General features: G+C 41.3%; 2 long non-coding RNA genes across 3 annotated transcripts in view; one reads left to right on the top strand and one right to left on the bottom strand.

Moving 5' to 3' along the window:
• Positions 1 to 26,267, bottom strand: part of LOC309646304 — a 313,846-nt gene that overhangs the window by 114,820 nt on the left and 172,759 nt on the right. The gene's annotated exons all lie outside the window — the stretch shown is intronic.
• LOC309646288 overlaps positions 1 to 26,267 on the top strand; it is a 229,779-nt gene that overhangs the window by 16,471 nt on the left and 187,041 nt on the right. Inside the window, exon 2 of one of the 2 annotated variants that reach the window (XR_014255251.1) lies at positions 5,391 to 5,610. This is a non-coding gene — a long non-coding RNA (uncharacterized lncRNA). Of the gene's footprint in view, positions 1 to 1,273; positions 5,611 to 26,267 lie in introns of those variants that run through there. The other variant, XR_014255252.1, reaches the window with a different exon arrangement.

The raw sequence follows: 26,267 nt of genomic DNA on the forward strand, positions 1-26,267 counted from the left end.
CAGAGCATCAAGATCAACAGACAAACCAAATGAGGATATTGAGCTCACGGTGTCAGTTGCAGGCAGGGACTACTAAAAGTCTGGGCAGAAGTATGGGGCAAGGAGATAATCCTTGTAAAATACTTAAGACAGAGCCTGGCAAAAGTGAATATTCAATACATGCTGTGTCGTCATTATTTAAGGAATGTGCCCTCTTCTCTCAGCATGGTAGTGATGCTAGAGAAAATCACACCTCTTGTTCTGATGGAGACATAAAGGGAACCTCACGAGGTAAGGGCAGACATTTTTTAGTACTGTTACAGAAAAATCATTCTGACACTTGTTTAAAACGCCAAGGAAGACTTTATTCAAAACTATCGCAATGGGGGAGAGAGATTGAACTCAATTCCAAATACAACAGGGACAGTGGGGTTGCATAGCCAATGGGCTCGGTGAGAGAGTGCATGGAAAATTATTAAGAGGAACTTGGTTAGGTATCAGGGGTTTTGGAAGAGGAACTTGATTGAGTATCAAGGGTAGGGGATTCTCAAAAAAGCTGTCTTAGCAGGTCTCTTTGCTAAAAGTGGGCTTGGCTGGCAAGGACTAGGTCTAGTCAAGAAGCAAGCTTAAGGGACCCTGACTAGAGTTTGGTCAAGGAGGGAGACTTTGTTAATCCCTCGTCTCATTCAAGGAAAAAAGAGTCATTATTCTTTCCTCTGGACAGTATAAGTCAATTTCTGTTTGGTCAGCTTTTGTTCATTAAGTACCAACTGACCCACCTCTTGAGACTTGGTGGTAGAGGATATTTCCTGGTTGGTGTGAGCCAGCAGACATTTAAAGAATACCTACTTTTTGGAAGATACTTGGTTCTACTTTGTGAAGATGGGAGTTTGCTCTTAGAAAAACAATGGATTTACATCACACAAAAGAAGTGTATCAGTCAGGATTCAACCAGAAAAACATAACCAGTAAGGAGGATATATTTTCATTAATTTATTACAAGAAATTGGCTTATGTGATTGTGGCGGCTGGCTAAGTCCAAAATCCACTGGGCATGCATGCCATCAGGGAGGGAGGGTCATGGACAGTCTGAAGCTGTAGTTCACAGGAGGAACCGTTTCTCTTCCTGGGAAGCCCCAGCCCTGCTTTTATGGCTTTCCAATGGATTGAATCAGGCTCACCAAAATTATCCAAAATAACCTCCCTTACTTAAAGTCAGCTGATTAGCAACACCTAGATTAGTGTTTGATTGTAGCTGGGGACCATGGCTGAGTCAGGTTGTTACATCAAAAAAAAAAACACATATGGCAAAGCTTTGTTCAAAAAAAAAATGTAAAACTTGGAAATAAGGCCAAAAAGATGGTAACATGACCTTTTAGTGCCACATTAGAGCTTTTTCTAATATGTCCACAGGAGGATCATCTGACTCTCTTGGGTTTGTAACTGGCTTTGACCGAAAACTGATTTAGGCTCAGACATTTCACAGTCCTATACAGTTACAGGCCAATTTGCGGAAAACCGGCGAGGCATGATGATTTTCCTTTTTTTCTGCTTGGAAAAGAAGAAGACGAGCCCAAAGGTTTTATTACCCTGTAGGACATTAACTAGTTTTGTACCTACCTTGGAAGTCTTACTTCAGCCCTCTCTTCCCCATGGATTGTATAAATCCTGATTTCTCATATTCCATCAAATCAGTCCTGTCATTCTGCTGGTTGCCTCAGTAAAGAGTTAAATAAAACTCTGACATGTATTCATTATCTATTTGTATGAAAATGTTGTTTGTAATGATTTGAGAATTGTGCTCTGACGGGTTCAAAGGAGGGTGTAAGTAGGGATGGGGCTGGTAGGGGAGGAATGAGACTATGGGATGAGAGGGAAGGGAGTGGGTGTCTGTGTATAAAGGGGTAAGTTTCAACCCAAGGGGAGCAGAGCAGGTGTCACTGGCTGGGTGGAGACAGACCCTTGATTTAGTAATTCGGAGGGAAGGACAAGGCCTGTTAAGACTGAGTTTGTTGAATTAACCAGCAACAATTGCCCATAAAAATGCCCTTCCTACCAACCCAGAAACCTGAGAGAGAGAGAGAAAATACATTCTCACATAATTTATATATAAACCAAATAGTGAACCTCTGCAGTGGTATAGTGACTGTGGTGTGATGGTGTAATTGAAGGTCAAAAACGAGAGATACTCTGGACTATCGATTCTAGTACCTGTGAAATTCCTACTGCTAGTTGATCCTTTGGCTTCAGGCTTTGACAAAACTGATTAAAAGCATAAGATTATCAACCACTCACAGCTAAACCCTAATTGTTTTTATCATGTAAACTAATCCCACGTTAGGACAAGCGTTTCTGTTGTGGTGGTGATGGTAAAGCATGCATAACAAAATTTACTATATTAACCATTTTAAAGTATATGATTCTGTAGCATTAAGCGCAATCACCATGTTATACAACCTTTGCCTCTGATTAGCTCCAGAACATTTTCATTACCCCAGAAGGAAACTTTGTACCCTTTAAGGAGTTCCTAATCCTTCCCCCAATCCCTAGCTACGACAAAATTGCTTTCTGTCTCTGTGTGTTGTGGATTGTTTTTTTGCGTCCTCCTAAAATTCGTGTGCTGAAACCCTAACCCTCAATGAGATGATATTCGGAGGTGGGACCTTAGGACATAATTCACTTTGATTTATTTTATTTTTTTGCTTTGTTTTTTGAATTTTATTTTACTTTACTTTTATACAGCAGGTTCTTATTAGTTATCTATTTTATACATATTAGTGTATATATGTCAATCCCAATCTTCCAGTTCATCCCACCACCGCCCCCAGCTTTCCCCCCTTGTGTCCTTAAGTTTGTTCTCCACATCTGTGTAGGACGTAATTCAGTTTAGATGTGGTCATGAGGGTGGAGCCCCCGTGTTGGAATTGGTGTCCTTATAAGAAGAGGAAGAGATGAGGGCTCTCTGATGTGTTGGCCATGTGAGGACACAGTGAGAAGGCAGCTAGTTATCTACAAGCTAGGAAGTGAGTTCTCACTGGACATGGAACCTGTTGGCACTCTATTTTGAACTTCCCAGCCTCCAGAACTGGGAGAAATGTGTTTGTTGTTAAAGCCACCAAGTCTATGGTATTCTGTTTTAGTAGGCTGAGCTGACTGAGACACTATGCATTTGTGTATTCTGATTATTTCATATGTGTGGCCCTTTGCATACCTCATGTTTTTGTTTTTGTTTTTAATTTATTTTTTTATTGAAGTATAGTTGATTTACAATGTTGTGTTAATTTCTGCTATACAGAAATGTGATTCAGTTATATATATATATATATATATATATATATATATTTATATATATATATATATATATATATATATATATATATATATACGTATACATTCTTTTTTTAAAATATTCTTTTCCACTATGGTTTATCACAGGATATTGAACATAGTTCCCTGTGCTATGCAGTAGGACCTTGTTGTTTATCCATCCTATATATAATAGTTTGCATCTGCTAACCCCAAACTCCCACTGCATCCCTCCCCTCCCCCTTGACAACCACAAGTCTGTTCTCTATGTCTGCGAGTCTGTTTCTGTTCCACAGATAAGTTCATTTGTGTCATATTTTAGATTCCACATATAAGTGATATCATATGGTATTTGTCATTCTGACTTACATCACTCAGTATGATAATCTCTAGGTCCATCCATGTTGCTAAAAATGGCACTATTTCATTTTTTTATGGCTGAGTAGTATTCCATTGTATATATGTACCACATCTTTATTCATTCATCTGTCGATGGACATTTAGGCTGCTTCCATGCCTTGGCTATTGTGAATAGTGCTGCTGTGGACACAGGGGTAGCACACGTGTTTTGGATGGAAGGAAATGTAAGTGTTGGAGAGCCAGAGTCCATGTCAGAGGAAGAGCAGAGAGGGAGTGAATGAGTTGGAAGGAGAAGATGTGGTCAGAGGCAGCTTGCAGAGCCCGTCTGCAGGTCAGGAAGGAGAGGCGTGGTGGTGAAAGCCCGGGTGACCTTAGCTTACTTCCCTGGTCTACCTCCATTTGTGATTTCTCAAGAGATACAAATGTCTAGAGGGAACAGCTTAGGCTGCAGGTGTGATTTTTCTGAATGATACAGAGTAAAAGTGACCATAGTCTCTGAGTCCACTGGGAAGGCATCGTTCAGTGATCTGGGGAGGTACCTGCCAGGTGGGTCTGCACACAGGCTCTGCACTCAAGGTAAGAGGCTCTTGAGGCCTCCTTGACGCCACGGACATCTTTCCCTTTCTCTGACCCAAGTAAAGAAAGCATTCCATTTGATGGTGTGCATCTGCATCCCCCAGCCTGCAACTACTCAAACCTATGATTGAATTGCCAGGCAATGTGAAGCCCTGCTGATTCCCCACAATTCAGGCAAAGCACATAGGAGCCCTTTCAGGAGCCAGGCATGCTCCAATCAAGGCACTCCACGTACAAGTCTCTAATAGTACAGTAATCAGTGGTAATCACCCATACAGTTTATGTACAGGAGGGCCTAATAGGATTCATGCCTCTGTGGTGAATACATTTTCATTTGTAGGACTAAATGCAGGCATACATTACTTGTTTAATTAAAAAGAAAATTCTCCGGCCAACAATTTGCTCCCTCTCCTGGATGCACACTACATATATTACTGATGTTTCCTTTAAATCTACTGGTTACCTGTTCCTCTGGTCACTTGTCGTTGTGTGTGACTGCCTGCTGTTTGTGAAGGTAAACCTCTGCTCCTGGTTTCTCTTCGCTGAGAAATCAGGGCCCCTGTGTGTTACTCGCGTGCTGACACCGGTTCAGGTGTCCAGAAAGGTGATGGCCCCTTGGAAGTGCAGGGTGTGAACATAGGATGCCAGAGGGCAGTGGCTGCCAGGTCAAGCCAGGGGAACAACCACTTGCAGCTCATGATTTATAGGAGTCTTTTGACAACTCTTGCTTTTTTTAAAAGAATGAAATAATGCCATTTGCAGCAACATAGATGGACCTGGAGATTATCATGCTAAGTGAAGTAAGTCAGACAGAGAAAGACAAATATCATATGATATCACTTATATGCGGAATCTAAAAAAAAATAGGATACAAATGAACTGATCTACAAACCAGAAACAGACTCACAGACTTAGAGAATGAACTTCTGGTTACCGGGGGGGAAGGGTTGGGGAGAGGGATAGTTAGGGAGTTTGGGATGGACATGTACACATTGCTATATTTAAAATAGATAACCAACAAGGACCTACTGTATAGCACAGGGAACTCTGCTCAGTATTCTGTAATAACCTAAATGGGAGAAGAATTTGAAAAAGAATAGAAAAAGAAATAAATAAAATTAAAAGACTACAACTCTTGCTTTTTTTTCTTCTGGTTCTCCTCTCCTTAGCCCCTGTCCTGGATGCAGCCAGCTGCCCATCAGTGCACGTACATCTGGGGCGCTTCTCTCGTTTAAGAGCAGACCTCTCAAATAGATGGATGACTTAATGGACAGTCTTGCTGAGCCCCACATATGGGAAGAGGGACTGGGCTTGAAGGGACTAAACTGAACGCCCGGTCAGGTGGAGAAAGTGGCATCACCAGCTGTCACCGGCCTTGACGATATTCAGGTATGCTCTTCTGTGTTGACGACTCAGCTATGCTCTGAGTGCTCTCAGAGGTACTGTGTTTCTGATCTTGAACTGCTTTTCCTTTCACAGCTGCTATTACTCATTCGCTTAGGTTATGAGGATGAGCAAGAGGACGTAACTACCTTCCAGGAGCTCATGGGTGGTGGTGAAGGGGGCCGGAAAGAGCACTCGAGTAATTCAGTGCGTCTTCTATAGAAAAAGGTTGAAGGAGATTTGAAAGAATGATTAAAGAACAAGTAATGAAGTTGATGCAGGATGGGATATAAGGGTAAAGACAAGGTGAGGAACAGGAAATAGAGGCAGGAATGGCGAGCAATCAGGAATTTTAAATATAAGCTTTACTGCTTTTTTGGTTCTTTGTTTTGAACAGTTCCTCTACTTCTCCTAGCTTCTATTTGCTTTTCCATAAACTGGGAGTAACAAATCTGTGGCAAAATAATATTTTGAAATATTAACTCAGGCTTATCCCCTGGTCTTCCTGTCAGCCTGCTTACAAGGTTGGCCCTTGGCCGTTGTCTGGTAACTCGGATTTTGGGAGGTTCCCACCACTTTCACTGAAAAGAGCGGCCTCACTGTGTCTAAACTATTTGTATGAACAATGTGGTTTATGCCGAACACCTGCTTTCCTTCTGGGAGTCTTGGATTTGGGTGCCTGCGAGGCAGAGGGTGCCTGCGTGACCAGCCCCCAGCAAAATCCTTGGGCACTGACTCTCTAATGAGCTTCCCTGGTAGACGACACTTCACATGGGTATTCACAACCCATTGTTGGGGGAATTAAGCACAACCTGTGTGACTCCACTGGGAAAGTCTTGGACGCTTGCACTTGATTTCCCACGCACCTTTTGCTTTGTATGTATTTTTCATTCTAACGCATCATAGCCATGAGTACGACTTTATGAAGATTCCTCTCAGCGCTCCTTGCAAATAATTGAGCCTGGGAGTGGTCTTGGGGACCCCTCCCCCACCGCACAGTCAGCTAAAATATTCTTATTTGCTCTGAGAAGGGATGGCACAATGAATATCAATCCATTACTAGCTTTTGAGTCTCAAAAGCCTAGGCTGAGAGGGCCAGAGGCATTGAATGATGAGCACCTCATGATCAGCCCCTCCCTCCCCTCCCAACCAAGACTCAAACGTATTCCCAGGAAGAGGGAAGAGAAGGAGGGAGGAGGGAAGAGTGGACACTGAAAGTGGAGACCTGGACATCGATCTCTGTCCTCCTCTCCCTCGAGCTGAGCCCTTGGCAGCAAGAAGAAAACATGTACAGTTCAAGGGGATCTGAAAGCAAAGGGACCTGGACCACCTTTGGTGGACTCTGAGGAGGTTCCATGACTCAGGGTAGACTTGGGAGAAGGGGGCGTAGGCAAACTGGCCTGACACAGCCTTGCATGTGGATCAGACAGAAAACCACGTAGAAACAAAAACTCTTTACCGGGATGCCAGTGAGGACAGGTAGACTCACCTGGGAGCAGAGGCCCCACCCCCAGCCCTGGCTGTCTGCTGATGCCTTGGTACCAAGTAAGCCCCTCACAGCACAGACACAACTCCAGGGAAGCAGGGAAGACATAGTAATAAGGAACGTTGTATCTTGTGCACAGCTGAGTTTGTGACCTGCAGCTTGTAGGAAGTGATAGAGCTAGAATTCAAAACCATGAAGGTAGGAGATTAAAGCCTATTAGATCCAAGTGTAGACCTCTTTACCCACAGCCACACCTGGTCATGTCTAAAAATGTATTGCTTTCAACCTCAGCCGAGGTGTGAATGTCATTCCACATCTTTCTCAATGTCTGTTCAGCTACCTCTCTCATCCCCCGCAGTAGATACTCAACATCTGTACCTCTTTGTTCGAAAACATTTGCTGGCTTTTGGAGTGAGTGAATATGGGTGAAGGGATTAGAAGATGTTGTCAAGAGAGGGTTTAAATCAATGGCCCCTTGAGTTTGGGCAGGATGGAGACAGCATTACAGCCATAGCATACAGAGGCAATGCAGATTTCACTTGCAGTCAAGCTAATCAAGGCTTCTTAGGGGGGACAGGATTCACTTGAATCATGAAGTATAGGTAGGATGTTGCTGGAAGGTGATTAGGTAACTCTTTGCACTGGAGGAGAAGTTTTGAGCAGTGGTGCAAATTTTTTTAAACTTTAAATTGGTACTTAAGTTGTGTATAAAACTATTTCAATAGCTCATATGCTATTTAAATTTCTCTAAAGCGCTCATCCATACATTATTTTGCTACCCCTCCATCTTTGTCATCTGCGATCTCTTTTTTATCCCTTATATGAGACCTATATGCCTTGTCTCCTACACCTCACCTAGCCCATCCATAGCTTTAAATATGAGGGAATTTCTATTTCTGCCCTCTACCTTCAATCAGAATCAGTAAGAATATCCCCAGGACTCCACTGGAATAGATGGTACAAGCTTGTCTCTTCATTTATCTCCTGCATCACATATGCAGATATAGCCTCTTTTCATTTGGACTTCGTCTAAATACATCTTCCTTTATCCCAATAGGAAAAGACTGAAAAACCTTTATTAGCCTAACCTGAAAGGGCAGCTATGTAATTTGTTTTCTTTTCTGACTTTGTTATTGTTTGTTTTAAATTAAAGCATTCTTTTTTTTTTTTAAAGCAAATTGATTTTATTTATTATTTATTTATTTATTTTTGGCTGTGTTGGGTCTTCATTTCTGTGCGTGGGCTTTCTCTAGTTGCAGCGAGCGGGGGCCACTCTTCATCACGGTGCGCGGGCCTCTCACTGTCATGGCCTCTCTTGTTGCGGAGCACAGGCTCCAGACGCGCAGGCTCAGTAGTTGTGGCTCATGGGCCTAGTTGCTCCGCGGCATGTGGGATCTTCCCAGACCGGGGCTCGAACCCGTGTCCCCTGCGTTGGCAGGCAGATTCTCAACCACTGCGCCACCAGGGAAGCCCAAATTAAAGCATTCTTAATTGATCAGTTTGAGAGAACATCTTTTGATCCTGCACCATAAAACATGAGGAAACCAGGGTACCAATATTACCTTTCAACTGATTTCTCCTTTTTGCTTTTATTTTGGCTAATTATATAATTTCTAAGTTGTCATATATAACATTTTCAGTTGTTTTACACTTAATTCTGTGGAAAATTGGATTCGATTCCAGTATTTTTGCCAACATCTCATCATTATTCACTTCTTGGCTGAAGTTTATTCTTTGGTAGCTTATTCAAGAAAGGCTCATAGAGAATGTATTACCTAAGCTCTTGTAGGACCAAAAGTGTTTGTGTTTTTATACTTGAGTGACAGTTAGGTTGGATATGAAATTCTTAAATTAGACTCTATTGATATTGCTCAAGTGTTTTCTAGTGATGAACCTTGCTATAGAGTAATGGGAAGCCAGTTGATTTCTCTCTTTTTATAAGAGAAATTTGGTATTTTTTAAAAACTCAGCTTTGCTTTTACCTCCTTTCTTTATATTTGAAGCCTAGTAACTTTATTGTCTTAGTAATACTGATTCTCTATCAAGCTTTTCCAGGGATACGGTGTGTACTTTCAATACTGTAAGTTCAAATCTTTTGTTTCTCAACGTTTTTCTTGAATTATTCCTTTAAATACATTTGATGTTATTTTGTTTAGTTCTCTTCTCCAGGGCACTAATTATATTTATGCTGAGAAACAATGTAGCTACTTAATGGGCTACATGAACTTAGGCAAGTTGCCTCACCTCTCAGAGTTTGTTTCCTTTTCTAAAAACTGGAGTAATGACCCTCAGAAAGTTGTTGTGAAGATTAAATAAGCTAATATATGTAAAGTGTCCTGGACTGGGCCTGGCATGTATTATGCACTGTTAGCTCTTATTCTTTTTATCTATTCTGCCTGACTTCCATACCTCTCATTTCCTCTCTTATCCATTGGTAAACACTTAAGAGCTCAGTCCGAAGCTGGGGGTTAGTTAATAGAATGTCCTTTCTTGATGGGCCCTGGGCTAGACCCTAATTCAGACAGATTAATTCTTTTCCTTTGCCCAATATTTATTGCTAGAAATTTCTTTTTATATGGCCCCAAATATCCATCCTATAATTGCCAAACATTCTTCCTGATTCAATCAGTCAAAATAATTTATTGAGTGTCTACTATGGGCCAACAATTATACTAGGCACTCTTAAAAGATAACCTGAGGGATATTAAAAATTTTAAGAGTTTCTCTGAGCAAAAATTGATTTGAATTGGGCAGCATCCAATCTAGCAGATAGAAAGAAGCTCTGAGGGGCTATACAGAATTTATAGCCAGAGGGAGCAGGAATAAGAAAGTTATGCTGGGCAAAAAAACAGGTGGATTGCTGAAAGTTACTTTCCTTTAGGTGATGGCCAGGGTTTATCAGGCAGATTACCAAAGTAGTGTTGACCAGGGGATTCCTGCTTGAGTAGCTTAAGATTCCATTTTTCGGAGAGCCAAAACTGTAATTAAGTTAAGTCTTGGTTTGGTGACACAGGGCTTAGCATAAGTGACTCCATTATGGGCTTATTGTCTTGTTTTTAACAGTTTCCTCCATTTGATCAGAGTCTCAGCTTATCTGAGAGACTTGATAAAAATTTAAGGTATTAGTGCCACTCCCAGCTACCACTCTCGAGTTGTCACTGTTGCTGCTGAATCTTTGTGTGGTGTTCATGTTCTTTAAGTTGGTCATTCTCTTTGCTCCAATGTTCTGTCCTTACACAGATCATTTGCTTGGTGATTAGTGCCTGCAAACATGCATTTAAAACTTTTGGGAGAATACAGAGCACCAGGAAGACTATTATGATTATTCTTAGAAGGAAAATTCCTAATGTCTGGAGTACAGTTTGTAGCTATGGTCCCCAAGAACCAAACCAATCAAAATCAAATAAGTCAAAGAAAGATCCCATTGAACGAGTCACTTTCTTTTTTTAAATTTTATTTATTTATTTATTTATTTATGACTGTGTTGGGTCTTCGTTTCTGTGCGAGGGCTTTCTCTAGTTGTAGCAAGCGGGGGCCACTCTTCATCACGGTGCACGGGCCTCTCACTATCGCGGCCTCTCTTGTTGCGGAGCACAGGCTCCAGACGCGCAGGCTCAGTAATTGTGGCTCACAGGCCCAGTTGCTCCGCGGCATGTGGGATCTTCCCAGACCAGGGCTCGAACCCATGTCCCCTGCATTGGCAGGCAGATTCTCAACCACTGCACCACCAGGGAAGCCCAAACGAGTCACCTTCTTAAGCCAACTGACCATATATAAACTTTAGTTAGAGAGTCTAAGGATTTTTCTTGGGCAGTTGTTGCTTTAGCAGCAGATTCAGAGATAGTTGCCAGAGTTAAGGAACACTCCCTTCCCATACATTAACAGAGAGAAAAGCAATCAGCAGCAAAAAGGCAATGCAATAAAGGTCTCATATTGGAGATGAAGATCTTGATCTGTGATCTTGGGAGAGCTGCCTACACAAGCTGTCCTCTGCTTCTTGGGAGAAACCTCCCTAGTCAATTTTCATTTTAGATCTCCAGCTGGTGTACAGTTCCAAGAGTCTGAAGAAGGAGTCCTTTTTAATTGGGAGTTGGGGACCCAAGGTTCAAATCCCTGAAGTTTGGCTGCTGTCTAGGTAGTGAGGAGGACCTGGTATATAGTGCCTACTAAGGAGGTTCAAAGACAGACTTTGTTCTTAGTGATTCCAATCAAAAGGGCATGAGAGAATTGGAAATGTTAGTTTGGAGAGTGGCAGCCAGATATTTGAAGAAACTAGAAGAATTCAGTCCAATTTTCATGTGTATAACAAAACCTTAAGGACAAATAACAGGACTAGAATCTACTATCTACAAAGGTGTAAACATAATTTTTCTCCCTATAGTCCCCCCTATTCTTACCAAATATAATCACAGTACAACTAATTTGTTTTCATTAAATGTGGCCTGACAGTTTTCATAAGTGCAGCAAGAATAGTGACTGACCGTATAGGCTCTTTTTGAGTCTGCTTTGCTGGAATATTTCATAATGATTCTCAGATTGAACTCTTAAAAGCCTCTCAAGGATAGGAAGCTAAGCCAAAGACCTGCCATCAGATTTTGCCTGCCATACCTGTAGTTTGGGTGAATTCCCCTCTTCTCAAGGTCCCCCAAATATCCTGAGGTTATTGAGCCTGACAGGAAGTGACCTTCCTTGCTCACCTGGCAAAGCTGCCAGGAACCCTGTACCAAGACGATTTTCCCAGGGGGATTTATTGGCGCCATAAAGTCAAACTTAGCTCTTTAAAGCTGCCTGGTCATATCTGAGTCTATGCACATCTCTCTCAAACATGACATTCCAGTCAAAGCCTTCGTAATATAACCAGCCTCCATTTGTATCCTTTACAAGAACAGTTTCTTGTTGAATTTATGCAAATAACTGTACTGCTTGAAATAAGTATACTCACCAAGTTTCCAAATTCTGGAGGGTCCAGGTAGGGGGGAAAAGTAATTGTTTTATCTTAGTTCAAAAAGATATACTTTACCAAATTGCTTTTAAGTCATAGATAGATTAAGAGGAAAAGTTTCCTTAAATCTGGGAAAACTAAATCTTAAAGAACCAGCAGTTTTTCAAACAAAAAGTCATACAAATTATAACCATTCTCATCAGTTCATTCAGTCCTGTGTAATTAATTATTGTTCTGCTTGAATCTACTTTTTCCACCAGTTCTGGGAATTCTTACCCAGTTCAGTTTTATGATCTGAAAGTTATCAGAAACCTGTACTTGTCAGAGTTCTTTTCATGAGTCTCCTTGAGGATACAAAAGCAGAGTGAAACAATGTCTCTAAAACAAAACCCATAAAAATGGCCATGGTTACAGATCTGGTGATAATTCATTATAATGCAATTGACAAAGAAATTTGCTTATTTCTGTGACTTACAGTATTTCAAGATAATAACTAGAATTATAACTGAAAATGCTAAACCAGGACAATCAGAACTTTATACAATTTCTGGAACATATATTAATACCATGTATCCATACAAAGATAGCATAATTATTACTTCTTATTTGAAAACGCTTCCCATGTAATTTAACATACCAAATAAGCCTAGTTAGTTTAACATCTCTCTTTTTATAAGGAGAGAAAACAATTTTTTTGAGATGTTCCATGGGCCCTCTGTAAAATCCCCAAATTAGTTTGAGGTCAAAAAGACTTAATTTAGAATTTTATTTTGGGACATTTGTCAAAAATATCAAAAGACTTTGGACATTTGATTAAAAGGATCACAGATCATCATGAAGCAATACTTAATTAGCTATTTAACCAAAGTGACAGTAAAAGATTTTAAAGACAAATACAGAAGGTTACATAGTTGTGAGCAAAACTTAGCTCTTTTAATATTGAGAAGATTCAGTTTTCTTAAGTAATCAAAGACTTGATAAAGACAACATGAAGCAAAGTAAAACACAAAAATCTTTGCTTTCTAAACAGATTACTTAAAAGTTAAAGAAAAACCTTTCAAAATCTCTTAACAGGAACAGAACAATACCTTAAAAAACGTTCATCCTTTTAACAGAAAAAAAAAAAAGTTCTAGTTTTGCATCAGTGTACCTTTGATATTAAAGCTCATTTTTAAAAAATTTAAATAAATCCATTCCAATCTTAGCCAGTTTGACCACACATAAAATTTCTTTCCCAGGATTCCTTTTTCACAAACCTTCTACAACGTGTTAACATTCATGCAGGTTTTGTTCTATTTTTCTTCGTCTTTCTCATTCTGAAATAATCAATCATCTTACTTTTCTTGCCTACTTTTCATACAGTTGTTTCTTTTCACCCTTATTATTTCTAAGTAGTTTTAAATTACATATAATGATTAGAATTCTTAACCCTTAGAATGCTTAATTCCTAGTGAAAACTAAGAACTATTACACTAGCATCTGTGGACTGACAAATTTATAGATTTATTTATAATTTCTAGAAGTACATTCTTCCTTATAGTAAATTTTTCAATGTGGCACAAAATATATTTACTGAGAGACCCAATCTTTAGTTTATTCTGTGATAGAGAGCCATATGTTGACTAGTTAATGTTTCAGTATTTTACTTTAATTGGAAATGACCTAGATAGTCAATTAATTTCCACCATTTAACTTAAGTCAGCAAAACTCTAAGGTTTCAAGTTACCAAAGGATCCTAAAAACTGTATTTTTTTTTTTTTTTTTAGAAATTACAGTGCTTTTTTTTTTTTAATTTATTTTGGGCTGTGTTGGGTCTTCGTTTCTGTGCGAGGGCTTTCTCTAGTTGCGGTAAGCGGGGGCCACTCTTCATCGCGGTGTGCGGGCCTCTCACCGTCGCGGCCTCTCTTGTTGCGGAGCACAGGCTCCAGACACGCAGGCTCAGTAGTTGTGGCTCACGGGCCTAATTGCTCCGCAGCATGTGGGATCTTCCCAGACCAGGGCTCGAACCCGTGTCTCCTGCACTGGCAGGCAGATTCTCAACCACTGCGCCACCAGGGAAGCCCTAAAAACTGTATTTTATAAAACCTCATCACTGTTCAAAAGTTTATTTATAAACTTTTATTTTTCGTACATCTGTTTAATTTACTTGTTAAAAGCAATCATGTTTAGATTACCCATGAATATTTCACAAGACATTAAACATCTAACCATTGTTTTAAAAGTTATTTTTCTTGCTGACAAAGTTTGTAACAGAGATAAGTTATTTGACTAGTAAATCCCAGTAGAATAAAAGTTGCATGTCTGCACTAAATTTAATGCTGAAAGCCTTGAAGACATGCCTATTTTAATTAAACCAACAAATTTACACTAGCTTTTATTTACTGAAGATTATCCTTGATCATGTAAATTTGAAAAACATATGGGTTAGTTTCTATTTTCTGAGAGAACAATTACTTCCATAAGCACTTATTTTTCTTTAAGCCAGTTAAATAGAGCTCTTTTACAAATTAATTTTGGCAATACCATCTGGACATAGAAAAATGTCACACATTTATAATATACATACAAAAATATACATAAACATACAGACAGATGCAAACAGAGATATTATAGCTTTCATTTTCAAATTTTAGCCATGAGATAGGTATGATAATGTAAGGCTCACTAGTTTATAAAAGAACAGTGGGATCCAAATTGTGTTTCTGGCAGATGGAATAAGTTTACCTGCTCAGATGGCAGATGGCTCAAGCTTTTCACTAATATTTGTGGAAGAGACTTTTCAGATTTTTTGCAGGCCTAAGCTTCAGAAAGAATGCAAGTTCCATGAAGAAGAAATTTTGTTCCCAAAGTCCAGATCTTTTACAATATCTACAAGCCTTTTGAGAAGACTAGGGGAGGTTTGGGGATTAGCAAAAAGGGTAAGTGGGATTTAAATTGTTCCTAGAGCCTCATTTCTGTTCTTGTAAAGACTAAATTTGTAGGACAAGTATAGTTGATTTTACTTCCTCAAAGAATTGGATTGTAACCTGAATGATACAGAGTGGCATACCAGTCCGACTATATTATCTTCAGCTTGCTTCTTTAGATCAGGAAGAAGATCTTCATCTAAGATGAAAATCAAAAGATTCCTGTGTTCTAGATTTAGAGCTATGTGTCTTGGAATGCTTTTCTTTCAAAATGTTTTTCTTTCTTTCTGGGTACATAGTTTCATTTTAGCTTAGGGAAGAAGGCTTTAAAAACAGTTTCTATCAGGGTCCCAATATCAGCTTCCAATCTGGCCAACTTCTGACCATAGAACTATTAAAAAAGTCAAATATCTTGTGAGATTTCAGCTGGGGCAAATGGTAAATATTCCTGGCAGTACTGAACAAATCCCTTGGATGCAAGAGGCGTCCCTAAAGTGAGTGCCAAAGATATTACCCTCCCAAGGTCCAGAGCCCCTGCAAAAGATAACCAAAAGAAAGAAAGACTTAGACAATTCTCTGACAGCCTGTAACAGTGGTAAGACCCTAGCCACAAACGGAGTACAACCCACTTTTCTGTCCAGCCATATCTAGCTGCAAATGAGGTGCAACCCACATTTCCGTCCAGCCATATTTTGGAGGGCCCCCAACTTGACATTTGCCAAGCCAAGTTTTTAAGACACAAAATAAGACAAACAAGAAGGCGATATCTGTCCCTGGGAGGGAAAGGATCAATAACCAAGACCACCCAAAAGCAGATTCATAAGTCATAATTCAAAGATCTAATTCTTAGGAAAAAAAGGTCTTTTTTTTGGCTTGCTAATCTGAAATTAGAAAGGAAGGGACAACGTGAAATTTTACCTTCCTCTCCCAGCCAGGCACTACAGCTAGAGATTTAAGAGAGCTGACTTTGGTAAGAATTCTCACCCTTTGCTGGCTTCTGCGAGTTTTCACAGAATTCCCTCTACAGGCTCTGGAGCGAGTGGGGTGTCCCATCCTTGTCACCAGAAACTGTACGGGAGGAAAATACGTTTCCCTCTACCCTTTATGATGAGTGCTTAGCTGAGACCCTTTTCTCTCTAGGACATCTCATAAATGGATAAGCTTATTAAGCTTAAAAGGTCTCCACTGTAATTCAAAATTATCTTTGGCAAGGTTAGCATGCTTGTTCAGCCTTTTTTTTTTTAAATTAATTAATTTATTTATTTTTGGCTGTGTTGGGTCTCCGTTGCTGCGCGCAGGCTTTCTCTAGTTGTGGTGAGTGGGGGCTACTCTTTGTTGCGGTGCGCGGCCTTCTCATTGCGGTGGCTTCGCTTGTTGCGGAGCATGGGCTCTAGGCACACGGGCTTCAGGAGTTATGGCACACAGGCTCAGTAGTTGTGGCTCATGGGCTCTAGAGCGCAGGCTCAGTAGTTGTGGCGCACGGGCTTAGTTGCTCCAGGGCATGTGGGATCTTCTAGGACCGGGGCTCGAACCTGTGTCCCCTGCATTGGCAGGCGGATTCTTAACTACTGCGCCACAGGAAAGTCCTTGTTCAGCCTTAACACAAAATTTTATTTACCCGAGGCCTCACCCAGACCCAGTCCAGCTTAAATCAGACCCAGTCTGACCCTGGACCCAGTCCAGTTTCAAAGTTAGACTTATTCCAACTCAGGTTGATTTCTGGACCCAGTCCAGAAAAAGAAATGCTCAAATAAAGTCTGAAAGTTCATAACACAAAAGCTGTGGAGGTAGAATCTGAGAGGGACTTACTCATGACATCTAGAGGCAGCGAGAAAGCAGCAAGCTCAGGGGTTCAGACAGGTGTTTCTGCCTGATTACTTGTTGCTCCTGGGAGCCATTCCTTCAATTCCCTCTTCTGACACCAGAACTGTGAAAAGATAAACTAAGGCATATTAAACACTTTAAGAGTTTATTTGAGGAAAAATTGACTTGAATCAGGCAGCATCCAGCCTAGCAGGTAGGAAGGAATTCCAAGGAGCTGTACAAAAGGAGACTTTAATAGCCAGAAGGGAGCAGAAACAAGGAAGTTATACTGGGCAAAGAAGCAGGTTGGTTACTGCAAAGTTACTTTCCTTTAGGGGATGCAGGGGTCCATCAGGCAGATGACCTAACTAATGCTGATTAGGCAATTCCTGACTGACTGGTCTGGGAGATCTGAAACTATAAGTCTCAGTTTGATGATGTAGGGCTTACCATAAGTGACTCCATTTTGGGTCTGTTGTCTTGTTTTTTAACATCACTAAGAGGAATAAAAGTTAATAAGGTGTAATCCCTCTTCTCAAGGAATTCCAAATCTTTTTTTCAAATCTTCCAAAACAAAGCCAGAAAAGGAAGATTTGGAATTCCAAATCTTCCAAATCTTGTGGGAAGATATAAAGCAATTATCAATCATTATTTTAGATTTTGTTGCTACTTAAGACAATTAAAACAAGAGCTTAGTTAAGGAGAGAAAAGTGAGGGGAGCTTCACGGAAGTGGTAAATTTGAATCAGAACATGGGGTGTGGGTAACATTTGATTGAGTAAAAGGAAAGAGAAAAAAATTTCCAGGTAAGTCATGGTGAGGGGAGTGAAAATACTTATTGTATTAATTCAGAATCTGCATATAGTAAGGACACTAACAGGACATCGGGTTGGCTCTAGGTGGACCAGGGCATAATACAGGAAACCTCAGAAACTACACAAACCAAGTAGGCAGTGGAAACTTGGTCTTTACTTGTGGACCAGGACAAGGCAAACCTTTTGGGAAGTAGCACATGAAAGAAATGAATAATAGAAAGTTCTAGATGTTGAATGAATCAAGTAGGAGTTGTTCCTCAAGCTGCTTCAGATAATGAGTGATAAGAATCCTGATCATAGCAAGGAAAAGTGAGCTAAGTGCTAAGTATTGAGGCCAGGATGGAAATGGGAAAAGAGAAAGTTTTGTAGCTGGAAGGAACCAGAAGTCAAGCATGAGAAGTAGCTTGAAGAGAATGATGCAGAACTAGAGAGAAATTTTGAGTTTCTTTTTTTAAAATAACTTCGGGTCGGTTTTGTAAAGGTTGACACAGCCTTACTGAAAAGGATGACAGGGTTGGAAATACACAGCACAGCCATCAGGGATCCACTTTCTCTCTCTTGTGGGATCCCTAGGAAGCTACAGGTTTTCACACTACCTGGTGTCTGAGCTCATTTGCAACCAGAGAATTGGTTCACCTGTTTGGAATGGTAGAGGTAAGTTAATTGTGTTTATTAATGAACCATTCCATTTGCTTTTATTTTTTCCCCCTTGCTTTCGTGCATGAGCATTCTTGGGTGTCATACACTGAGAGATTTAAGGATGCTTTCTCTAACTCAACTCTCATGCTAAGATCCATTGAGGAGTCAGGAATGAGACAGGGTAGAGTTCAAGAACTTGAGTATTATCCTTGTCTTGCAGCAATTTGTTCAACAGACACTGAAGGGAAATTTCTGTGGACAGATGGAATGAAAGGAAACCAAGTGTAGAAATAAACAGCGTTTGTCATTTGAAGTCGGCATTTGTAAGGATTGTTTTTTGAGATGAGGAGCCTGAGTTGATGACTTCAAGTAATTGAGGCAATATTTCAAGTGATATACACAAATTCCTGCTTGATAGATCTTCCTCTCTAACTAGCCATCATCCTATTTTATAATGTTATCATATTTTTAATTATATTGTACATACTTGTTTACAGCTATTTGCTATATATCCACGGTGACATCACAGTAAATTAGTTTTTACCCATTGCCTCTGACTGTTCTTTGCTTCAAACTGAACCATAAATATTGCACCTGAGAAAGCTTGTTCAGATTATTTATCATGCTGGTGTGTGACCACAATAGCAATGCCCTAAGGCAGAATGTCCTGGAAGCTGGCTTACAGGAACCCTTGGAGGGGAAATGTCTACATGCACGCAGCAGGGTTCCCACATTAATATATGCTCAGGGAGTAATGTTGACTGCTTGTATGACTGCGTATTTGGAAAGGAGTTTATGATACCAGCGCTCCTATCCCTCCATTGGCTACTGTGGAGGTTGGGACGTGTAGAGTGAAAGGCAGTTGATAAACCAAGAGGAATGAAAATGAGAAGTAACTGGCATGGTGGCTGGTGTATAGGAAGTTTCAGGACATGGTAGTGTCTCCCCTTCCTTCTGCCTTGACAGAGGGAAATGGGCCAGAAACAGACACAGCCAGGTTATTGAAATGCCTCATCTTGGCTACATCTAGTTGCAGCCAGAGTCTCTATTTAACACTCAGCTGGGCTGGAATCTAATCGTGTTTTCCTTATTTCTCCAACTGTAGCTTCACGGTGTTGGGAAACTGGGCTCCTTCCTGGTCCTTTGTGGCCAAGGTCCACTTACAGTATCAGCTATAATTACAACAGCTGTTTGGACTTACTGAGTATGTTTCATGGTCCAGACGATGTGCCAGGTGCTTCGTATAAAGCATATGTAACCCTCATGCGAGTCTATGAGGCTGAGACGCGGAGGTGTTGAGACTCGTGCTCCAGGTCACTCAACAGACTCACCTATGGAGCCTGGATTGGTCCCCACATTGGTAGGACTCCAAATCTCATGCCTCTAACTGCCTATTTCTCCTCCTTTTCTGGCTTTGTTTTCATATAATAGAGTATCAGCCTAAGAGCCCAGGTCCCGAGACTGTCTTTGCTATCCCTCAGCAGTAGTATTTCACTTCTGTGTCACCAGTGCCCTTGGATCATCCCACCACTTCCACTTGCTTTTCTTCCCAGGCCTCCAAATGCCACTCTATGACTGACCTGGGGGAGAGGGATGCAAGAAAAGGAGTGATTGGGCTTTAGTGGTGCCAACCAACCATGTATCGCTGAGAGATGATAGAAGGCTACATTGTGACAGCCAGCTACACTGGGATGATGTGACTAGAAAAAGCATGAAAAAGAGACCCAGAGATTAGAGCAAAAATGAAACTGGATTATAGAGCTCATCATTGGAAAAGTGCAGGTATTAGTTTCTGTCTTGGAAGAAAGAGACACAATTAAGGGGCAAAGCTACGTCTAAAAGCCACGTAGTCATTGCTGTAAAATAGGATCAGTAACTGGGAAATCAGGAGATAGATCAGAAGCAAATGAGGGGCAGCCTATCTACTGCTGGTGAATATTGAGGCTCTGGCTTGGACTATATTTATGGGACTGAGAGTTTTCCTAATCATAAGCTTGACAATTTTAGGGACGCTCAGCACCTGAAAATTATGAGCACTTGAACTCATGTAACTAGAGGTCTGGATCATTCCTCTTTCTTGTCCAGAAGTTTAAGAACAAGGGTCATGTTCCATAGCCCTCCACAGAGCTTAAAACCACCCTAGGCACATAGTAGGTGTTTAATAAGTACCTCATTGACTTACATGGATAAAGAATAGCACCAATTCTACGCCTTCCACCTCCCTCAAGAGAAAAATTATAATGTTCCACATGGGAACAGCAGGGCATCACAGGGATGTTTGACATTTTAAGAGCTGATTTCAGATGCTCAGAGAAATCTGGTAATGCATTACTTTTCTGACCCAGCCATGTCTATGATATAGTCACAGCATATAGCATCCTGCAAAATTCTGCCATCACATGGGGTGAGCTATTTGAGGGAGGCAGGTGGAAATTCCAGCAGAAGTTTTGGCAAAAGAGAAGTGTGGAACAGAGAATCACTTGTTACTGAACCAAATCCCTGGGCACAGATAGGGCAAAATTGAAGGGCAAAAACTCTGATCAAATATACCAGCAACTAAGCTTGGAGATGTAGAGAGCTGGAAAGAGCATTGCTCCCACCCTTAAAAAGAAAAAAGTCCAGACACATTGAAAATTAATTGCTTTTCTTAAACCCATCAAACAAAACAAAACAAAACCAAAGAACAATGTAGCAGGGCAAAGAACTAACCGAAATCTGGAGAGAGATGGGTGTCTGTAGGAAGAAATAAGATCTGAGCATTTGCTTACCTGGGCAGATGTCACTTGATGTCACATAAAATGGGTAAGAAAATTCAGTTAGAAATTGCTTACAAATTACTAAAATGTGTTAGTGTAGGCTAGACTGCTAATGGGACATCCTTGGGAACTGCAGATATAGGAAAGTTTACCCCAGGTTGCAGGATTTTCTCCAAGAATCCCACCAGGCACTCATAGGGGAAATGTGGGGTGTGGGGTCCTGAGGATTCCTCCTGCGTGGTTTTGGCTGATGGAGGGAACAGCAGCCACTATTGAAACTCCACCCAGACCTGTCTACCTGACCTTCTCTAAGGAACGACAGTCTCAATCTGCATCAGAGTAGAACAAGAAGAACTTCTTCAAGGCACTGGTAAAGGGCACTGATGGCAACCCGTTGTTGCTGGGGGCAGGGAGCAGAAAAATGAAAAAATCTCCGTCCCTGGGAGGAGGGCATGAACACCTTAGCACAAGTAGAGTCTTCACTCTTTACTGAGATGAAGGTTGTTCTTAGCGCTACGTTGCAGTGACTAGGAAAGTTGAAACTTTGCCCAGAACTGTTAGGTCACAGTCTACATCTGGATCCTTACAGGTTCTCCACTCCAAACATTGACCTAATATGCTTCTGTATGGCTAGATGAATTTAAGGGGCGTATTTGCTGGGAGAGCATGAAGCTCCTTTATTGCTTTAAATTCTTGGTCTTTTCTCCATTCCCTTTGCCCTCCTCATCATCTAGAGTTCTGTCCTTCCTCCAGAAGGAAGTAGAGGGAGCCTGGAGAATCTTCCCCACCTTAACCTCTCATGAACTTTCAAGCCAGAACAGGAATCGTGGCTTTTCCTCTGATGACCCCTGGGACACCCATTAAAGTTTACTTATTGGGTTTCCAGGGTGGCTTTGGAAATAAGAGGAGTCACAGGCACGTTTGTAAGGCAGGATCCTGCTCAGAGGAACACAGAGGTGCACACAGATGAGCAAGCATAGCACAGGATAGTACCTAGCGTCTGAATGATCTGTTCACACATTTTTCTTCCTCACTTGCAGGAAAAGGAGCCCATGAGAGCAGAATCAGTCATTTTTTTCTTTCTTTCCTGTTCCAGCTCGTGCATAATGTTTTCTAAAGAACAAGTATATAACAAATGTTTGTGGAATGCATGTTAAACATGCACATAAACATACTCACGCACACACAAAGACCACAGTTGCAAGGATTCTTCCTCCAATTGGTTAAGTCCTACAGGAGATGCATCTGCCATTTGGCAATATCCTCTCATTGTCAGTCTCAGACTCACCTGGAGTTGGCTTCTGTTTCCCTTGATGGAGATTATCTGCCAGGTGAAAAGGCTGAGGCTCTTTGTCACTGTTGGGCAATTGATGGAACCTCAGTCTGAAGCTTTAGTCTCGCCTACTTGGGGACAGATGAGCTGAAGGTGTCATTTAGCTCATAGACACGGTGGTTCATCAGTGTTCAAGATCTGAAGTTGAAACATTGTTTAAAATATTAACTTTATAGAGTTGTTTCAGGAAGCCCCATTCATATTCCTAGTTTGTGTGCAGTGCAACATTCTCGAGGAAGTCCACTTATTTTCACTACTGAATGCTACATTCTTTTTTCTTGTCACAGGGCCCATCTTCTTTATTATTAATAAACTACCACGTTTAGAACATTCCCTTGGAGACAGAGAGGCAGCTGCAGCAGCAACAACAACTTCCTAACTGAGTAGCAATGGTTGCTTCAAACCCATCCTTAATAATACTCACGCCTTGAGCTGTCCCCATAGAAGCAAGGAGGGGCCACCTATACTGAAAGAGCCACTGTATTTGACCAGTCACTCTTGTGCCCAAAGGCAGGAACCTGATAATGAGTGTGGCAGATTGCATTCGGGGGACACCTTCACTCTGCCCTATATGCATGCCCTTTGCCATGTGACTTTCTCGTTCCTCCCATAAAGTGGCAGAAGATACTCTTGGCTCCTTGATTCCTGGTTTAGGCTTTCAAGCCTTACTTTGGCCAATAGGATGTTAGCATTACATGACACAAGACGAAGCTTCATTAAAGTGTCTGCGTGATTGTACTTGGACTAGGACACTTCTGCCATAGCCATGAGAAGGACGTTCCTGGTGTAGCCGGCTGGTCCCAGGAGGAACGTGAGAGTCCTGGGAGCAGAGCCAAGCCCCTCCATCTGAGCTCAGCAGGATTAGCCACCCGCCCCCCTCCCGGGCCACAGATGCACGGAAGACTCAGCCTGTGTGAGCCAATCCCCAGATGCCCCACAGATTAGTGAGAATAGGTGACTGCTGTTTTAAGTCACTGTGCTTTTGCATAGTTGATTACATAGTACCATTGTGACCTGCTATAGACTGCTGGGTCTCCCCGAAATTCATATGTTAAATCTTAGTCCCCATTGTGATGGTATTTGGAAGTGGGGCCTTTGGGAGGTGATTAGGTCATGAGGGTAGAACCCTTATCAAGGGGATAAAGGTTATAAAAGAGACCTCAGAGAGTTCCCCTGACTTCTCCCCCACGTGAGAACACGGTGAGAAGACAGCCGTCTGTGAACCAGGAAGCAGACTTTCACCAGACCCCAGATCCGTTGTGGCCTTGATCTTAGATTTCCCAGGCTCCAGAACTGTGAGAAATAAATGTTTGTTGTTTATAAGCCACCCACTCTATGGTATTTTGCTACAGCAGCCCCGATGGAGTAAGACATGCCCTAGTTAACTGATAACAATGGGGGATTTCAGAGGAAGTAAGGAAGTGGTCAGAGTAGGTCTGGAATTAGAGTGTCCAAGGAGTGTGAATAGCCTTAGGGTAGACGTGACCAAGATTCTCTCAGTCTGGTTACTCTGTGCACAAGCTCCCATCTCTATTCCTTTTCCTGGTTCAAATCTTCGTCATCTCTCCCCTGGATTTCCACAAGAGCCTCTTACGAAACTAATTGCTTCCTCTTAAAATGTGCTTGCCACACAACTGCCAAAATAATCATTTAAAACAGAAAGCAGATCATGGTACTTCTCTGCTTAAAACCTATAATGAATGGATGAGATCCAAACTCGGGTATAATTTGGCCTCCACCTCCCTCTCCCAATGTTCACTTACCCGGCTGGCTCCCTTGGTTTCCTCTGCTGCAGGTCTTTGGCTTCCTACTTCCCACGTCCTTTCCTCACACACTCAAAGATGATTCCTTTCCTGGGACCTGCACCCTTCCTATTTCCTCTTCTAGAAATACTCTTCCCTTAGGTTCCTGCATTGGCAACCCCTGATCAACGTCGGCTCTAAGTTCTCCTCCTCCGAATGTCCTCCCTAAAGTCCTTAACTCAGCGGTCCCCAACCTTTTCGGCACCAGGGACTGGCTTCGTGGAAGACAGTTTTTCCACAGACCGGAAGGGTTGGAGGGATGGTTCAGGCAGTAATGTGAGCAGTGGGGAGTGGCAGATGAAGCTTGGTTAGCTTGCCCACTGCCCACCTCCTGCTGTGCGGCCTGGTTCCTAACAGGCTGTGGACCGCTAGCAGCCCAGGGGTTGGGGACCCCCGCCTTAACTAATACTTCCCCTGACATCTAGTTACTCATTATCCTATAAGACTGCTTTGCTTATTTCATATCACTCATCAGTCTCCAAGTATATACTTGTTTCTAATCTGTTTCCCCGCCTCGACTATGTGTTTCTGGAAAGCAAGGATCTTTTCTAGCTTGTTTGTCATCACTGTATATCCAATGCCTAGAATAGCACTGATTGAATGAATCAATGAAAGAAAAAAGGAAGGAAGTGAGAGAGCAGAATAGAATTTGGATTTATTCTGAGGATCAAACTATGAACATTTGTAGCGCAAACATCTCGGTGTCTGGGATTAGACCTGAATCTGTGCCCAGAGTTTAAACAAAAGGTGAAGTCAGAGAGATAAATAAAAGTTAGGTGGTAGCAAGCATTCCAAGCTACCTGAAGAAACTTGGGCTTTATGTTTTAATTAAGGTAAAATTTACCTAAAATACAATGCACAGGTCTTAAAAGTTCAGTGTGGTAAGTTTTGACGATTGTATGCCACCCAAAACAAGATGCTTAACGTATTCATCATGGCAGAAAGTTCCCTTGATCCCCATTCCAGTCTGTTGCTTACCACCCACTATGCCCTTCCCCATCTGCTGACCCCCATCAGCAGATTTCGTTTCCCTGTTGCTGGACTTCACAGAAACGGAATCATACAATATGCTCTTCCGTGCCATCTTATACTCAACGTGATGTTGAGATTCATCCAGGTCATTGCATGTATCAGTTGTTCATTGCTTACTGCTAAGTAGCTTAGCAACCAAGTGGAGACTTGGTTTTTGTTTTTTCCAGTTTGGAGCTATTATGAATAATGAATAAAGCTGCTAAGAACATTCTGGTATAAGTCCTTTTTGTGCTCATATGTTTCATTTCTCTTGGGTAGATACCTAGGAGTAGAACTGCTGAGTCATAGCAACTGAATGTCTAACTTTTGTATAAGAAACAGCCAAACAGTTTCTCAGAGTGATTCTACTATTTTATGACAGTTCCAATGAACATTTCCAGTTGCTTGATTTCCTCACCAACACTGATATGGTCCATCCTTTTTAAATTTTAGCCACTCTAGCACATTTGAGGTAACTCTTTGTGTTTTTAGTTTTCCTGATAGACTTGGTCATTCATACATCTTCCTTTTTAAAGTACCTATTCAAGTCTTTTGCCCGTCTTTAATTGGATGGTATTCCAGTGTTGTTGATTTGAATTCTGGATAGGAGTAGTTTGTCAGATATACGTATTGCAAATATTTTCTTCTAGCCTGTGGCTTTTTTCTTCATTTTCTTACTGTCTTTTGATGAGCTTAAATTTTTTATTCTGATGAACTGTAATTTATCAAATTTTTCTATCATTGTGTTTTTTATAATCTAAGAAAGTTTTGCCTAGCTAGTATCATAAACATTTTCTCCTACTAAGGGGGCAGCAGCATTCCAGGCTCTGGTCCACAATGTGTGTGCACAAAACATTTTATAAAAGGAGTTGCCTTGGGAGTAGGCCCCTAAGGGAATTTTCTTCACTGTCTAAGGCCTCATTCAACAATAAATACTCTCTGTACCCACTTCCACTGAAGCCTCCGAAGGTAAGAGATAAAGAAGATCCAGAGAGAAAAACAAGGGGAAACACAATCAAGTGTATAGGGGGCTGACTCGTGTCTCCCCAAAATATATATCCAAGTTATAACCACCGGTACCTGAATGTGACCTTATGTGGAAATAGGTCTTTGCAGATGTAGTTGAGTTAAGATGAGGTGATTGTACCTTAAATCCAGTGACTGGTATCCT

This window comes from Balaenoptera physalus (assembly GCF_965194825.1).
Source record: "Balaenoptera physalus genome assembly, chromosome: 16".
NCBI classification, from domain to species: domain Eukaryota; kingdom Metazoa; phylum Chordata; class Mammalia; order Artiodactyla; family Balaenopteridae; genus Balaenoptera; species Balaenoptera physalus.